We start from the raw sequence: 18,765 nt of genomic DNA on the forward strand, positions 1-18,765 counted from the left end.
CACGGATTTTCGATCCGTATTTATATTTCAAATAAGTTTTAAATTTTGCCTGGGCCGCTATGTTTTCGATGTATCTTGAAACTGCCAAATTCGAACAGCGCTTTCACTTTATTTCAGCGTTTTACTCTTTGCGCATGGTTAGTGTACAGTAATGTGGCTTTCACATTGAGCATCAGCTAAGAATGAACCTACGTGTGAAAAGCACCATTGACGATTAAAAAAAAAAAAACTAAGGTTCTACAGTAGAGTGCGCAAAGCACTCGCAATGCAAGCAAAAGTGGCAGCTTCGATCGTATAAAACCATGATAGACCGTTTTCAACCGTCCTGTGGCAGCATATATGCTAATCTAGTTTACTGCACCACCGAATTCTGTCTAGTCTAATCTCAGTCCTTCTTTTCAACGTGCGTAGTAGTGTGCCTCAGCGGAGAAAGTGTTAAATGTTACTCTATAAAGTGAAACTGGCTACGACGAACCCCAAGGAGAGAACAGAGGCACTGAAGTATGCCATCACCAGAAGTACGTCTGTAACGGCTGCGCGGTAAGAAAACGAGCTTGCGGGATTTCAAGCGGTACTTTATTGTATGATACATGTGTAGTCTTTGTCAACAGGAGTCGTGACCAGCTCCCTCGCGGCAGCTGGCTGGCAGCCTCGCGTTCAGCGCTTACATGAGTTCCCACATTCAGAGAAGCTCCGCTACTATTTCAGGGGAAATAATACAGGAAAAGGAATGGGTTTCACTCCCGTATAACGGCGCGCAAGCACGCACGGCCATAGACGCACAGATGGCAGAAATAGCAACAATGCACTCAGATTTTTGCATATGCATAACACCGAGTGGCTCGCAGTTGGTCTAATCTCTCCGAGGCAAAACATAATCATGAACCATTGAACGATGTGTAAACAGTACCACAGAAGTATGCCGAGATTGGGAGTGTCCAAAAACTGCAAAGGTTAAAAAGCACTAGATTACGAAACTCGAGTGCTTGACGCCATCACGGTCTTTTTGTTCACAGATAGAATGAGTATAGAAAGCACAATAGCATTCATGCTTGTTTGCGAACAAAGAGTACCTTATGTATGCCTTCAACAGGCTTTTCATAACCTTTGCCACAGTGAGCCCCAGCGAGTTTTGTACGGTGAGACCATTCTATCGTTGGAGTAGGCCGGTGAATCTAAGGTCGCACGATGCTTACTGGTGACGGCACGAGCGATCCATGGTTCGCGGTTTCGCCTTGCACGCACAGGCGCTACCAACTTCGACTGCCAATATGCGGGCATGTGTAAATAAAAAATACAAGTCTATCGCTGCGTTTCAGGACGGGCACAGGAATGGAGCTTTTTTTATTTTCTTTTTATATACAAGACCATACATATGAGTTAGCACGTGCCCGAGGTAGAACTGGTACCTCGCAGGATTTATTTACCAGTGTGTACACACCGAGCATCGAAAATGCAACCATGCTGCATAAAGGATACTACAGGCCTTTTTATCTGAAAAAAATAAATAAGAAATCAGCACCTGGGGAGCTGGGTGCAAAGGTTACGTCACAATTACAGTTGCATTCCAGTATGACTATTATCAGCTATGCTCACCGCTCAAGGAATCCACTGGAGCCCGAGTGAAGATGAGAAAACAGCCCTCACGTGTGTCCAAGCGCTGTTTTCACTCCGTTAGCGCTGCGATAACCTGGGTGTTGCCGAAAAAAATCACTCGCACCGCTGTAGAGGCGGCAACGGGCTCGGTCGCAGTGGAACGGATAACGGGAGCAAGCAAGCCAAACCAGCCCATAATTTCCAAATGCCTAAACACACGTCAGAACTACAGCGCGCAGAGTTACATTTTTTTCGTATTTGCGCTGAGTTGCTGGCAGAACTAATTTCACAGAGGGTTGCTCACTCTGCACCAAGAGGGGCCTATGACGACAACGAATGATACAGAACCTCGAAAAATGAAAAGTGGCTTTGTAGTTTCAAGTTGTCATGCGGTATATGATAATGTAAGAACACAGTGAAGTGTGGGGTTCCTGGCCAAAACCGAAAAGCCCTAACCGACCGGGTTCTGGGTTGGCTAATCGAACCAACCAGACAGCCTTATGCATGAATTATGGCAATAAGACTGTTTGACATTGACAACATTTTGTCTTCGAGATGGCAAACTGAACTAAGTTACCTCGCACCTGAAATATGCGTTCTGTCCAGTCCTAAGCTAGTCTGCTGTAAATAGTGAACAGCCTTATGTGAAGTTCGCGCTTTTATTCGGAAGGTCGGACCACGGTACAACTCTCTTTTGAAAATGCACTATACGAAAGGGAGAAAATGCCCACTCCCCTCCCCCTCTTCCGTTATTTCGTACGTAATGTGCAAATAACACAGACAAGGATCAGTTTAATTGGTTCTAGCGAAACTCGGACCAGGAAGGTGCATTATTTCGCTACCCGTGAGCCGCGAAACAATGGCGGTGGCTTGCACGTGCGAACAGTAGCGTCCGTCCGAGCCAGTTCGCGCTCACTGTGCGCGGGGGCGTGCGCGCAGTGAGAGGCGCGGAGCACGCTTCACGGAACCAAGCAGGTAAACGCGGCGAAAAGATTGCGCCTGGACATTTTAGAGTCCAAATGTAGAGCTCAGCCAGCTCGACGGAAACAAAGGCGCGTGCAACACTCCTAGACACAGCACAGCGTTTGTCCTGCGTCGCTTTGCTTTCCTGGCGTCTCAGTTTTCGATGCGCTGGTTGAGTTCTGAGCATGTCGCACCTACTAACTCATGGTGCGTTCGCGTTTAAAACGACATGGTGCTTTCGTTGCTTGATACTGATGCTTGATTTTTAATTCCTGAATTGCCTGTGGTCATTTAGAAGCTTTCACAATGTTCCATGGTCACCGATTTGCTTCCCACTTCGAGGAAGCGTAGTGTATCTGTTTGTGGAGTTTTCTGCCCTGACCAAAATGCAGAAAACATACAAGCGCCCCGCACCTCCGCCAATCGCAGCGGGGAAAACCGGACACGGTGGTTTTCCGCCATTTTTAATACAAAACATTTCTGGCCAGGAGAAGGTGGGAAAACTTTTATTCAACAAATATTAAGTTGGTGGGTAGTTTGTCGCCATCCTCTTCGTGCGGTGTCCTCAGTCCAGGACTTCTTTGGCTGTCGCTATCCACGACGCGCCGGCTCGATGAGCCTTTGCTGGTCTTGTGGGTCTGTTGTGGACAGAGCAGCCTGGGGGATGGGTGGCTGATATCCGGGTGGATCGGGGCATTCCCATACGGAGTGGAAGAGGGTGGGTCTAGAGCTGCTGCATGCTAGGCAGCATCCAGTGTATTGGGTGGGGAAGAACAATTGCTTGTGATAGAGGTTTGGGAAAGTGCGTCTGAAACTGGTGCTAGGCTGTCGCGTCCGCTCTTTTGAGAGGTTCATGTGATGGGGAAGGTGTTCTCTGGTGAGTGTGTACGTAAGAGTCCCGAGAACGAGCAAGAGATTCGAGTCAGTCCTCGTCTTTTTTGCTGCTGGCTGCGGGTGCTTCCAACACCGACCGTCTTCGCTGCAAAATAAGTAAGTAAATTTTAATAAATGCATAATAATAAATAAATAGGCAAATCAATAAATAAATCACAACACCCGCCGGGCTCACTGACTGCATGCCTACCGCCGTAAACACCACTTGCATCACCTCGGAGTGCGAGTATTTTCTTGATTCGAGCACATGCTGGCACCAACGGCTCATGGATTAAATAGGTAGCTCTCCGTGTCGAGAGGCCGACAATTTTATTCCGGCTTGACCAGTGGAGCATTTTTTTTGCTTCATTATCACAAGGCCAACTTCGGAGCAAGATCGTGGTTTGATCTTGCTTGTCCGAGAATTCTCGAGACCCTGGCTCCATCGGCCAGAAGCATTTCACTCTCACAGTGCCTGTGAATAAAGCAATACGTTTCTGGTGCATCATGACTTGGCTTGTCATAAACTATTGCATCGGGCCCACGCTAGCTGGTACCCATTCACCACTTCAGACAGCGCTTTTGTTGTGGCTGTTTTGTGGTCTTATTTGTTTTTTCGCTACCATAAGTAATGGTATTTCGTGCATATCTAGCCTAGCCTTTCTCAAAAATTGAGCACCCGGTTTTTCTGTACCTGAGCAGTATCGGAGTCAGCGCAGTTATTCGAGTGAGGCGGGCTCTGAGCGCTGATCGCCTAAACGGGGACTGCACCTCTATTGAATCCAGAATGCAATTCGATATTTTTTGTAGCACGGCCTGACGCTACGTTAGTACAGACCCATATAGCACACCTTCTGATACCGTAGGCTCACTAGTGGCCTTTCAGCAGGCCAACTTATCAGCTGTCTTTTGGGCATCCTAAACTTTTGTTCCGTAGATGCACGGCTGCGAGGAAGGATGCGAGCTGGTTGAGAAGAAACAATGCTATAAAGTGTGTCTATACGGGCCCTTTTTTTTAACTGAGTTTTCCTGCGCCCACGACGGCCAGTGCGTATGCGTTGTGTGAATCTGGCACTATCGTTGAGTCAACTTGTTTTCCCAACGATAGATGTACTGTATGGGGTATTTCTTCAGAATAAGAGGCTTCGCTGTCGGCGTCTCATTGTGACTAAAATCCCTCGTTCACTGGTTGCCTGAATGCAATGTTACCCAGGTAGCCCCGAGCCATAAGAGACATAGGCGTACATGGGTCAGGGAGTCGGCGCACTTGAAGATGCACCACCTACGATCACGCGGCGCCGTGTGGGTGGGGACCATTTATTTATCATTTTATGGCCCACTCTGACGATTGTGATTACGTGGGCCAATATGGGCCGCCGAGGAGAGGGCGCATTTACGGGAGCGGGGTGCGGGGCGTTGTGCGCCTGCTGCAGTCACTGTTCGGCCCAGGGGAGCTCACGAAGTATCGAAGTCCTTGTTCCTAAGTTCTCCCTTTTTTTAGTTCCTCCAGTTCCCATATGTCTAGATGAATCCGCCAAGACGATTACATTGTTTTTAGTTTGGTCCTAACCAGGATGAAGTTTTACAGAGACAGTTTTATGGGCACCGTTTGGCGAATCATCCCGTCGCCGGCGTCGTCCGCGCATGCCGCACACCGCAACCATTTTCCCCGCTGCCACACCCCATAACTGCTTGCTGCACCTGGCTACTACTGATGTGTAATTGTACATCACCGTCGAGAAAGAAGGTGATTTTATAGGGCCATTTAATTGGCACTTACCGGCATCCTCGTGGAAGTACATGCCGATAATTTTGATCTTCGGTGATGGAGCTATCCGTGCACTACCTAGCTCGACCGCAACGTTAGGGGGTTCCTTGCCCTAAGGTTTTTTTCTTCTTCATTATGATAAGTTCAGACTTAGCGAGAACGCATTGAAGTCCGCTTTCTACAGCGTACGCCTTCACTACGTCTGCTGCGCGCTGGAGCATTTCTTGAATATTGGTGTCAGATCCTCGGATAGTCCAAAAAGGGACGTCGACCGCATAAAGTGCGTGCCTAAGGTTGGGTATCTTGTCGAGTCTCTCCGTTTGATTGTTCATGGAAATGTTTAAAAGCAATGGGGAGAGGACGTCCCCTTGCGGTGTGCCCATTACTTCCTACATACTTGGGCTTCGAAACGATTGCGCCAAGTCTGATGAGAGCTTCGCTTTAACTACGGAGGCTCCAGATGTAATCGCAGGTTTCTTTTCCGCAATTGAGCCGTTGTAGATTCTGTAGAAATTTCTCGTGGGACACATTATGAGATGCTGCTTAGAGGTCTAAAGCAATTATATATCTTAGAAGGTATCCGTTCATCCGGCCGAAACCTCTTCTCAGAGTTGAAGAACTGCGTCCTGTGTCTGTTAAGTGCGGTCTTAACCTAAACATGGTGGTCGGCACGAAATTGTGTTCTTCCGAATAGCTCTGAAGCTTGCTGAGCCCGACGTGTTCCATGAGTTCGCCTATACAGGAGGTAAGCACCCAGCCAGTACGTAGTCGTTAAATAGAGCTTCATATTTGTGCAATAGCGCTTCTAAACGTGCTTCTTGTCCTGGGCTTGAGAGCAGCTCGCATGCGCCAACTTGTTTTAACACAAGATGCTACTTCAGTCAGACGGATGATTCGATGCCAGTCCCGGCCGAAAAGTGAGGTTCGCTTCCGTCCACGACGTACCGTGCCAGGATCTCAACTTGGTCATTGCCCTGGACCTCGACGTAAACCACACCTTTCGGCCCGATGAGTGGTCCCGTGTATTTACGGAGCTTCAGCGAAGTAGGTGAGAGCTTCTTGCTGCCATTATCATCATCAGTATGACTATACCCACTGCAGGCCAAAGGCCTCTCTCATGTATCTCCAATTAACCCTTTCTTTGCCAGCTGCGCGCACCCTATGTCTGCAAACTTCTTAATCTCATCCGCCCACCTAACCTTCTGCCGCCCCCTGCTACCCTTGCCTTCTGTTGCAATCCGCTCCGTCACCCGTAAGGACCATCGGTTATCTTTGCTTCGCATTACATGCCCTTCCCAATCCCATTTCTTCCTCTTGATTTCGATTAGGATGTCATTTGATTTTTTTTATTTCATTTAATGAACCCTCAGGGCCAGAGGCATTAAAGAGGGGAGTGGATACAAAAAAATACATAGGCAAGAAAATGGGTATTACAAGCAATTTTTGCTATTTATACAATGTTAACTATGGCGTTGCGAAAATGCTAGTTATCATTGATGACGATTTCAGCAGGAAGGTGGTTTCATTCACGTGAAGCACGAGTCAAGAAGGAATGAATTGCTGATAAGGTTGTAAATGTTGAAATTCCAACCTTGTGGCGATGATCGGTGCGGCTTGAAACGTAGGGAGGAGGAGCAATGAGTGCGTTCCGTAGAGTGGAATGATGGTACGGGTTTATGGGTTTATGGGGGTTTAACGTCCCAAAGCGACTCAAGCTATGAGAGACGCCGTAGTAAAGGGCTCCGGAAATTTCGACCACCTACGGCTCTTTAACGTGCGCTGGCATCGCACAGTACACGGTCCTCTAGAATTTCGCCTCCATCGAAATTGGACCGCCGCGGCCGGGATCGAACCCGCGTGTTTCGGGCCAGCAGCCGAGCGCCATAACCACTTAGCCAACGCGGCGGCGAATGATGGTAAAATTTATGAAAACTACTGAGACAAATTATTTTTGTGCGGCATTCTAAAGGCTGTAAAGAGAGGTAAGTTTTCATGCTGGTTACGCTTGCCCCACAATTAAGGTTAGATAAAGTAAAACGCGCGGCATTATTTTGGACCATCTCCAGCAAAGTTATTAGTTTTTCGTAGTGGGGATCCCATACAGCAGCTGCATATTCCAGTTTTGAACAAATCAGCCTTTTGTAAAACAATAATTTAAGAGAAGACGGGGTTTTCTTAAAGTTTCAGCGCACGTAGCCCAATATGCGGTTAGCATTGTTAATAATGCACTCGGTGTGGTGCGACCAGGAGAGGACTGCAGAAATGTGGACGCCCAAGTATTTATATGTAGTCACAAATTTTAAGTGGACATTATTTAACTAGTACCTGGAAGGGGTGTTAGCATGTCGGAATATTCGCGTAACTTTACATTTGTCAGTGTTAAGGTCCATGAGCTAATCCTTGCACCAAGTAGAAATATAGGTAAGATCGGTCTGAAGAAGGTCAGCATCTTCGGGTGATGTTATTTCGCGAAAAACAACGCAGTCGTCAGAAAAGAGATGAATGTTAGGTGCTACTTTAAAAGGAAGATCATTGATGTAAATGAGAAACAGAAGCCGTCCAATGACTGACCCTTAAGGCACACCCGAGTAAACCTCACTGAAAGGTGAATTGTAGTTGTTAGCGGAAGCAAATTGTGATCGGTTATGAAGAAAGTATTCGATACATTTGAAAACGTTATGATCAATGTTCAGTTGATTTAGTTTAAAAAATAATAAACGAGGAAAATGCAGTCTGCCTCTGATGCGCTGTCTCAAATAAGGTGGAGCTTCTTAGTGAAGCAGACAAGTTGGGTTTCACATGAATATGATCTTCGAAAACCGGGCTATGCGGGTGTGAAGAAAAAAATTAGTGTCTGAGAAACTTAACAAGGTTTGTGAAAATAACATGTTCTAATACTTTTCAGCATATACTGGCCAGTGAGATGGGACGATAAATTTCAGGTGACGTTTTAATTCCCGATTTGAAGACTGGAACCACCTCCCGATTTTCCATTATGCGGGCAATGTTGAGGTATCAAGAGATTGCTGAATAATCTTGGTCAGTATAATATAACTACAGGCAAAGGTATTTTTTTTAATTTGGCATTAATACAGTCGTAGCCAGGTGATGAATGAAATTTGAAATCTTCAATAAGTTTAGCAATTCCTGATGAGTCAATATGTATACCCGCGTTTGTTCCCTCACCAACTCTGCCCGCTTCCGGTCTCTTAACGTTACACCTATCATTTTTCTTTCTATGACTTTCTGCGTTGTCCTTAACTTAAGCTGAAGCCTTTTCGTTAGCCTTCATGTTTCTGCCCCATAGGTGAGTACCGGTAAGATACAGCTCTTGTACACTTTCCCCTTGAGGGATGTTGGTAAACTGCCATTCATGATCTGAGAGAACCTGCCATATGCGCTCCGCCCCATTATTATCCTTGAAGTTAATTCCCTTTCATGACCCGGATAAGTTGTCACTACCTGCCCTAAGTACACGTATTCCTTTTTCACTTCCAGCACCTCGCTTCCAATTGCGAACTGCTGTTCCCTTGCCAGACTGTTGAACATTACTTTGGTTTTCTGCGTGTTATTTTTAGACCCACCGTTCTGCTCTGCCTGTCTAATTCACTGATCATGACTTCCTGTTCATCTCCTGAGTGACACAGCAAGGCAATGTTATCAGCGAATCGCAGATTATTTAGGTATTCTCCATTAACTCTTATCCCCAACTGTTCCCAATTTAGGCCTCGGAATACCTCCTGTAAACAGGCTGTGAATAGCATTGGCGAGATCGTGTATCCTTGCCTGATGCCCTTCCTTATTGGAATTTTATGACTGACTTTATGGAAGACTATGGTAGCTGTGCAGTTGCTATATATATCTTCCAGTATTCTGACATAAGGCTCTTCTACACCCTGGTTCCGCAATGCCTGTATGACTGCTGAGGTTTCCACTGAGTCGAATGCTTTCTCGTAATCAATGAAGGTTATATATAGGGGTTGGTTATATTCTGTGAATTTCTCTATCACCTGATTGATGGTATGAATATTATCTATTGTGGAATATCCTTAAAACGAAAGCCTGCCTGATCATTTGGTTGATTGAAGTCTAATGTCGACCTGACTCTATTAGCGATTACCTTAGTAAATACATTGTAGGCAATGGACAGTAAGCTGATCGGTCTGTGATTTTTCAAGTCCTTGGCGTCTCTTTTCTTATGAATTAAGGTAATGTTTGTGTTCTTCTAAGCTTCTGGTACGGTCGAGGTCATAACGCATTGCGTATACAGGGTGGCTAATTTTTCTAGCACAATCTCTCCTCCGTCCTTCAACAGATCTGCTGTTACCTGATACTCACCAGCTGCTTTTCCCTTTTGCGTTGCTCCTAAGGCTCTCTTTACTTCCTATTTCGTTACTGGCAGGATGATACAGTGCTGTGCGCTCCTGTCACTCTCATTAACATTCTGATTACATTGGCTACTGTATAGATTTGTGAACTCTTCGGTTACTTAAACTATCTTATCCATTTTGCTAATTACAATGTCATCCATGTCTCTTAACGCATACATCTGGTTTTTACGTATGCCTAGTTTCCTCTTCACCGATTTTAGGCTACCTCCGTTCTTCAGAGCACGCTCGATTCTCTCCATATTAAACTTCCTTATGTCGGCTACTTTGCACTTATTAATCAACTTCGATAGCTCTGCTAGTTCTATTCTTTCTGTAGGGTTAGACGTCCTCATGCTTTGGCGTTTCTTAATCAGGTCTTTCATCTCCTGAGATAACTTGCCAGTATCCTGTCGAGCCGTCATACCGCTTACTTCTACTGCGCAATGATAGCTGTCAGATTATCGTTCATTGTATGAACATTATCCCCACATCCTGAACGATACCAGGTTGAGCGCATAGTATGAAGTCGATTTCATTTTTAGTCTCACCATTGGGGCTGTTCCAGGTCCACTTCCTGTTGTCTCGTTTGCAGAGGAAGGTATTCATGATCCGTAAATTATTTTTATCTGCGAACTCTACTACTTAAGGGTAACGGAGTGGATTCCAAGAGAAGGCAAGCGTAGCAGGGGGCGGCAGAAAGTTAGGTGGGCGGATGAGATTAGGAAGTTTGCAGGCATAGGGTGGGCGCAGCTGTCAAAGAAGAGGGTTAATTGGAGAGACACGGAGCAGGCCTTTGCCCTGCAGTGTGTGTAGTCAGGCTGATGATGATGATGATCTACTAATGACTGTCCCCTGTTATTCCTAGAGCCTATCCTATCCCATAGTCGCCTACCGCCTGGTCGTCAGCCTGCTTCTTACGCACCTTCACATTGAAGTCGCCCATCAGTAAAGTGTGCTGTGATTTTACTTTGTTCATTGCCGTCTTTATAGAAACTTTCAATGGTCTGGTCGTCATGGCTGGATGTAGGCGCGTAGGCCTGCACCACCTTCAGCGTTTACCCCTTATTGAGCCTAATTACGATAGCTGCCACACTTTCATTAATACTATAGAACTACTCTACGTTGCCGGCTATATCCTGATTAATGAGGAATCCCACACCTAGTTCTCATCTATTCGCTAATCCGGGATAGCACAGTATGTGCCCGTCCTTTAGTACTGTACACGCATTACCTGTCCTCCTAACTTCATTGAGTCCAATGACATCCCATTTAATGCCTTCTAGTTTCTCGAACAGCACTGCTAGGCTATCCTCACTAGATAAAGTGCTAGCCTTGAACGTTGCCAGGTTGAGATTCCAATGGCGGCCTGTACGGAGCCAAACGTTCTTAGCACCCTCCGCTGCGTCACAGGTCTGACCGCCACCTTGGTCAGTTGCTCCGTAGCCGCTGGGGACTGAGGGCCGAGGGTTAACTGGTTTGTTCGTAGAAGGTTGTGGCTAAGTACTACACCAATGTGGCCAAATCTTGTTCTGGTGAGGGAGTGCGTTGTCGGTTATGGTCACCGAGCTCAGGCCGCACTCCAGGCCTGGTTATGCAATTCCGTCGACACGCAGAGTTTTTTTTTTTATTGTGCGGCACCGGGATTCGAGCCCCAGTTCTCTTGAATGCGAGGCGGATGCTCTACCTCTACGCCATCGCTGCGCCTCTTGTTGCCATACAGGTTCCTAAACATCTTCAAGGGCATGTTGGACGCTGCGGCACTGGTGTCTATTTTATTTAAAAGCGGCTGTTAATCCACCGTCACTTCGAAGGTAATCGGGTTGTGGTCACAAATCTTCACGGCATTCATGTCGACAAGGCCCCCGTCGTCAAATCTCTCGAGTATTTTCACTTCCTTCCGAGATCTTGCTCTGCTCTGTGCAGCGCTGCGGCAGCTCGCTGAATGTGCCCTTTCTGCTGGCAATTGAAGCAGACATGCCATATGTGCGGGTAGCTTCTGCTCGAATGATTCGGGGAGCCGCAGGGAAAATAGCAGGCCGTTAATTTGCAGTCAAGAAGAGTGGCAGCCCGGCTCTTATAGGCGTCCGACACCCCCGCTGGCGTCGACGTGATCCTCTGTTTAAGTGGATCTTGTATTATCAGACACCGCTCTTCTCGACGGCACCTTTGGAACGTCAGCCTCTTTCCTCCTGTAAACAGGACGCGTTGGATAACTGCGCGCTTCAGGCCGTACACAAAACGATCACGTAGTGCCTGGTAGAGGAAAGTTTCGGAGTCGCAAGTCTGGGCCACATTTCGCAGCCCTGCAACAAATTTCGGAATGCTCTCACTGTCTCGTTGCGACCGCTCGTAGAATTTCGCCCATTAAGTGATGACAGAGGTCTGTGGCGCCAGGTGTTTTCTCAGCAAGCTATTCAGGGCCTCGGACATCCTGACCGATGGCGGCTCCGGCGCGGAAAGCGACTTCCGAAGGGCGTACCTATTGGGACCGCTAAGTATTTTGAAAGTGTGCGTCTTATCATCCTGGGCGACTTGGTTGACTTGCAAGCATGAGGTGAGTCTTTCCTCGTTCGACGGCAAGTCGCTGATCGACTCGTCGTACGGCTCTAGGTGCGCAGGCGACTTGTGCTTACCGGCGGCGCTCGCTGTGTTGCTTGACGCCTTGTGTGCTGGCTCATGGTCGTTCTCCGATGATGTTTTGCCGGATTCCTTCGTTGGCCACTCTCATCCTCGTCGCCACCGTTGGGCACTTGTACTGTGCGGTCGGGAAAGAAGGAAGCCAGGCGCTTAAGGCCGCGGACAAAGGAATACTGGTGTTTATTACGGTAGTGCGTCCACGTGTTTTGCGTGTCCGAAGACCAAGAGGGAGGGAGGCTAGGCCTTGCTGCACTTTACATGCAGTTCGGTAGGTGGCGTAACCAGCTTCCGTGGTTGCTTGACGATCACTTGGAAATACACAAGGCTCAGCCGAACATAACTGTCAACGCCGCAACGACGCACTCCACGTTCACACTCCCCCTCGCTGCGCCCGTAGCGGCAGACGCCCGTGCGTTGTCGTGTGTTACACATGGCCGTGCATGACGCCCTACCACTGCATACAGCCATACCACAGCCCCCACCTTAGTCCCCATGACTGCGTACTGCAAACGGCTACTTCAGCACTGCCAACACCGCACTATTCACTTCTTCCGCTGTGTTTGAAAGTTAGCGCTTGCCCTGTCTCGTCGTCGTCTTTTTGTTCCTGCGCTATGTTTCTTTAGTTACTAGGTGGACCACCTATAGGTCACGTGACCTGGTGGCGTCATCACAGCCTGCCCACCAGATTGTGAGCAACCTGCCCACCGTGGCAGGCGTGATTGGCCTCGAGAGGTAGCTCGGGAAGAGCAACCTGGGTCTCGTAAGCCCCACCGCTGGGAGAACCTGCCATCGCAGGGCAGTGACACATCACTTAACCTCCGCACCACTGCGCCAGGAGTGGTATGAAGACTCCCACGGAGTTATGAATGTTAAGTAGGGAATGACCAGTTCCGCATGTATGGGCCCATTAACGCTATCGCGTCGTTAAGGCGTATGACGTGTCCCCAATTTTTGGTGCGAAAGCTCTCCTACGCACTCCAACACCGACCGAGAATCTTGTCCGAACGATCTTGTGCCGATACCACGGCGGCCGACACCGAGCAACAGCGCCGCCATGTTTTATTTATTTATTACGTTATTTTTTAAACAAGCACAGCACAAAGAAACCTCCAAATCTGGCCGGGCCAACCAGGAATTTGACCATGCCCAACACGATAGTAACCTCCAAATTTGGCCCTGGCAATTTCCAAAATTTGGGCGGGGCCATCCCCTAAATTAGACCTTTCGCCGATATGCACAAAAATCGATACGCAACCATAATTGGCCGGGCCCAAAACGATGGTGGCCTCCAAATTTCGCCCGGGCCATTTCCAAAAATTGGCCCTGGCCATCCCTGAAAAAAAAAAATGAACTAATCACGCGCACAACCTGGACACATTTCTTATTATTTAATTCCTCTAAAATGAACTAATCACGCGCATAACCTGGATACATTTCTTATTGTGTAAATAGTTTGTACATATTACTTCTCCCCCTGTCCTCTATTCCTGTTCCCTCACCTCTTTCACTTCATTTCTCCATTCTGCCTGCTGTCCTGTATTTCCGCTGCCCCAGCTCAGGTGCTTCAGTATCGATGGCAGATGCCGGGGCTAGCAAAAATCTTTCCTTCCTTTTTACTATTATTTTTAATAAAGCCACTACCACCACCACCACCATCCCTGAAATTCGAGCTTAGTGCGCGTATCTCACCACACCAGTCATCCCCTTCAAGTTGCGCGCCCGCCATCGCATGCTACAACGTTTTCCGCTTCTTTCTTTTTTCGAGCAGCTACAGACTGGAATGGCCTACCCTGTGCCATCGTGGACATCACCTCATCATCTGCTCTTAAAAATTGTGTAACTGATCATCTTCAATGCTAAATAATCATCGCCGTTTTTTTCCTACACTCAACTGCAGTCCAACCCCTTATGTAACACCCCCTTGAATGGGGGCCTTTAAGGAATAAAACTGAACTGAACTGAACTGAAAAAAAAAACAGTGCTTTCGCACTATAATCAGTTGCACTCCTGGAAATCGAGTCTGACACCGAGCGCTTCGGTCGGTTTCGGTTCCGGTTTTTAAACAAGTTAAAACACTGACAATTTTTTTCTTGCACCAACGACGAAGCAAAAGAAAAAGCCTGTCGAGGACTAATAGCGCAGGCAGAGCGAATCCGGCGCCGCAGGCACGGCACACTCACCAGCTGACGGTGCGTTTGCACATAGTTAACACTGAAATTCCTTCGCACCTCATGTGTTGTGTTTCGGTTTCGATCGGAAAAAAGCGCAACTTTTTCTCGCGCTGCTGGGCCGCTAGAGAATTACTTTGAGTTTTCGTTTCAAAAACGGATACGGCATCGTCCTGTCCGTGGCTATGAGCTCATGATTGGCACCAGCCACCAGACTATGTTTACAAGAACGTAATTATTATTTATTGACAGTCATCAATCTAATTAACGATATGCGGAGCTGCTTGCCGGTCTGGCAACACTGCGCCCGCTGCCTTCAGTCGGCCTCTTTGCGCTCTTGGTTCAGTTCAGTCATGGGTTCGCTCGAGCCAGTGCATCGTCTGGTGGTCGCTTGCCGAGCGTGCTTTCTTGACATCGGTGAAGATGTCAGGAATCTTGCTGGTAGCATTTCAAAAAGCCAAGCTGCAGCCGCTGCGCTGCTTGTGCTGCTCAACTCTCACGAAATTTAGGTCATTTCTCTTCGTTTAGTCAGCGCCAGCATGCTTCAACCGCGTCTTCTGCTTCGCTCGAAGTTTGACGCCGAAGATGGCAAGAATAGCGCGTCGATAAGTAGAACTTTGTACCGCTGTCGTTTCAATGTGCGCATTTAGGCATCGGTTCCATCTTTACGCATTATCATCGCTATTTTACTACGAAAGCACTTCTAGTCGCACTTCTCGGGTTTCAGCGGTGTGTTCATGTCTGTCATGCCTCTGAGAAGCAAGTGTAACTGGCTCACTTGTTCAGTGGAAACCTCAATAGCGCTGTGACTAAACGGTGGCATCCACCTAAAAATTGAGGCTGTTATGCGCCTTTCCTTTTCTCAAAACCAGCGGAAGGTTTACACTCCGTTGATTCGGAGGAAGGGAAAGGCGCATAGTTGGCTCCCTGTGTCAGTGGACACCTCAATCACGCTTTGAAATACGTGGCGGTGGTGTCCACGAGCAAAAAAGCGTGCTTTCGCTCAATATTTCTTGCTTAGCATTGTTAAACCGCCAGCCATTTTTATTTTCATGTGAGCGAAAATTCGCTTGATAGGGAAGAGTGAGGGGTTATTTTGTGCCTTGTGTACATATTCGTTGGCCTGAAGCAACTTATGGCACCGCAAACTACCGTGCGCGCCGGAGTTAGCAGCTGCGTACACAGGCATCGGCCAGCTGCATAATGAGTCATAATTTGAAATTATATCAGCGCTTTTTCAGAACCTGGCGCAAATCCAGCGTAGGTTCAGTTTTGCTTCTAGCGCCACATTTTAAACAAGGAGTAAGGCGTGTATGAATCAGATGTTGCACTGTTAGCAGTCGACATTAACTAGAGGAAAGCGGTCGTATATTGCTTACCATATTGCAAGAAAAGATGCAGATTTTGTTTTAGATTTCCGGCTTGCAATTTTTTGCCTTCTGCCATGCAAAGTGCTCTTGGCTAAAGAGAGCCTACAGCAGCTGCTGCATGGGCTTAAAACGCTGGCCAAGCCGTGCCTGCAGGTGAGAAATTCACACGCTTTGGTGGCTTCTGGCACTTAAAGGCCAACTTCAATGAAATTTTTCGCTCCGCAGAAGGGCTTTTTTTTAGAAGTATCTCAAGAGACAGTACTGAAAACAAATTATGGAATTCGTAATCGAATTGAGTGCGTCAGGAATCACTCGCAAAAGCCATCGTTTTTCAAAGCGAAACTGGAGAATGGCCGTCCATTACCAAGTGCTGGAAATCATTTAAAAACGGACCAATCGGGACTGCTAGACGGGCGCCGTAGTTGGGGTGTTTCGGAGGATCTCTGCTGGCCATAGAAACCAGAGAGCGGGCTCGCGAAAGGCCGACCCACATGGAGCTATTTGCCTGCGAAAAACTCGATTAAGAAAGTCGATTAAGCCGGGTCAGCCGCTCGCCGGAAGCGGCCAATGCGGATTGTCAGTGCGGAACAATCAGTGCGCGACCGCGTCCGACTTCTACCCGCCGGGCAACATGGCCGCGCCTATTGAAGGAGGGCCTGCGCATGGCCTGTCGCTTCACCACATAGTACTGTGCCTAACGTTCACGGCAAAAGAAAGGCGCACGAAGCTTTCGCCTTGTCTGAAGATGCCCGCACCACAAATTTTGAGCGATGAAACGTGCCAAATTTTCAGATTGCTTCTGGATTTTCATAGCTGCTAAGTTAGCCAGTACGCGTTGTTTGACGACAGAAAGCGCGGGAGGCTCAAACAGGTTAACGATGATTTGGCTCAGAAAGGGGTCACAAAAATAATTAGTCTTCTTGTCGCCACTGAATAAATAATGGCTTAATTATAAATAAAACCTGTCATTTCCTGCATATTACTGAGTATATAGAATCACGCCGTTTCTAGCAACACTGGAATCACGGCGGCAGCGGTCTAGCGGCAGCCGCCTGTTTTTCGCCGTATGTGATCCAGCGGTGGCTCAGTGATTAAGGCGCTCGTCTACTAAGCGGGAGTAGCCCGGACCCGACTGCGGCGGCCGCGTATCGATGGAGGCGAAACGCAAAAGGCGCCCGTATTCCCAGGTGGCCGAAATTATCCCGGAGCCCTCCACTACAGCACCTCTTTCTTCCTTTCTTCTTTCACTCCCTCCTTCATCCCTTCCCTTATGGCGCGGTTCGGGTGTCCACCGAGATATATGAGACAGTTACTGCGGGGTTTCTTTTCCTCAAAAACCCATTTTCATTTCATTCATTCGACGTTGCGGGGTGCTTGCTGCGCGAACTTCGCCGTGCAAGTTCGCTCCATGTGGGTCGCCCTTTACAGTTGTGTACTGTGAGCGAGACGAACGCCGATCGCGTGAATTCAAGCCATCGCGCAGCACACGGGCCCCCTTTTGCGTTTCACCTCCATCGAAACGCGGCCGCCGTGGTCGAGTGCGAACCCGGGTACTCCGACTAAGTAGCCGAGTGCCCTAACCGCTGAGCCACCGTGGCGAATCCGATCGTCACATGGCACAACAATATGTAGTTGCCCGTGTTTTTTGGAGAGCGATTCGTGCCGGTTTCCGAAGTCTGGGTATAAACAAATTTCTGGGAAACGGTATAGGTGCCCTCACGATCGCATCGCACGACTGCTGATCGTGGCTGGCGCTTTCGCGCTATGGCGTAATCGGCGTGCAAATCCCCAGGTGGTCGAAATTATTCCGGAGCCCTCCACTACGGCACTTCTTTCTTCCTGTCTTTGTTCTTTCACTCTCTTCTTTATCCCTTCCCTTAATGGGCGGTTCGATGTCCACCGAGATGCGTGAGACAGTTAATGCGCCATTTCCTTTCCTCAAACACCAATTTTCAATTTTTATTCCGCAGCCCTCTACTAAGTACCCGCCGCGGTGGCTCAGTGGTTAGGGCGCTGGGCTACTGATCCGGAGTTACCGGGTTGTGTCTAAGGCAAAAGCTCAGTCGAGATTAGGAATAAATGAGAGGGCTGTTGTAAGATTAGAACTAGGTGACCACTGCAAAACACAAACGAGGCAGTACAGGGGGATATGGGTTGGGCATCGTTCGAAGCACGGGAAGCTCAGAGTAAAATATCATATGAAGAACGCCTGGGGAAATTGGACGATAACAGGTGGGCAGCTAAGGTATTCAAGTACTTATAGAGAAAGAGCGTTGATTCACAATGGAGAAAATGACTAGGAAATTCAATTTAAGTCTTTATTTACCAGAATACTGGACTGTCTCCAGGGCTAAAAGCTGCTGCTTACAACTTGACTGCGCAGTCGACCAGTAAGTAACTGGTGGTATTAAATTAACCAGTAAGTATGCAGGACACACGGACGGAGAAATAAAGAGCTTTGAAGGACAGGCAAAAAACGGAGGAAGTAAAAACTGGATTAGTTAATTAAAAAGAAGTAGAATTTAGACCTATATCGAAATAGGAAAAGGCAGATCATGAAGGAATCGTTCTATGATAACTTAATAGGTATTGCCGTACTCTTTGAAGCTAGATCGGGGTGTCTTAGAACGCGCAGCTACAAAAAGAAATATAACCAAGAAGATAACACATGTGCAGTGAGTGTTAAATTTGTCGAAACAATTGTGAATCTTATGCTCAGATGTAACGGCATCCATCCGGGTGCCGATGCAGGCACATTCACTCTCCCCGAGGCCCTAGGGTTTAGAGATAACAATGGCCAGGTGAAGGAATCTATGGTGGAAGTTACAAAAAGCGATTGTAAGATTGGTGGCTCAAAAGCATAGTGGTGACACAACATTAGAAGTGTCATCATCATCATCTTTGGCCTGACTACGCCAACCGCAGTGCAAAGGCCTCTCCCATGTCTCTCCAATTCAATTAAATAAAAAGCCGAACATGGTGTCAACTGCCACCGCCCCGTTTCAAAGGGGACGATCCGC

At 47.7% G+C, this 18,765-nt stretch overlaps 1 protein-coding gene across 2 annotated transcripts in view; it reads left to right on the forward strand.

The window, feature by feature from the left end:
* Window positions 1-18,765, forward strand: part of LOC144115262 (histidine ammonia-lyase-like) — a 55,920-nt gene that overhangs the window by 1,153 nt on the left and 36,002 nt on the right. The gene's annotated exons all lie outside the window — the stretch shown is intronic.

Source organism: Amblyomma americanum, chromosome 1, assembly GCF_052857255.1.
Source record: "Amblyomma americanum isolate KBUSLIRL-KWMA chromosome 1, ASM5285725v1, whole genome shotgun sequence".
In the NCBI taxonomy this organism is placed as follows: Eukaryota; Metazoa; Arthropoda; class Arachnida; order Ixodida; family Ixodidae; genus Amblyomma; species Amblyomma americanum.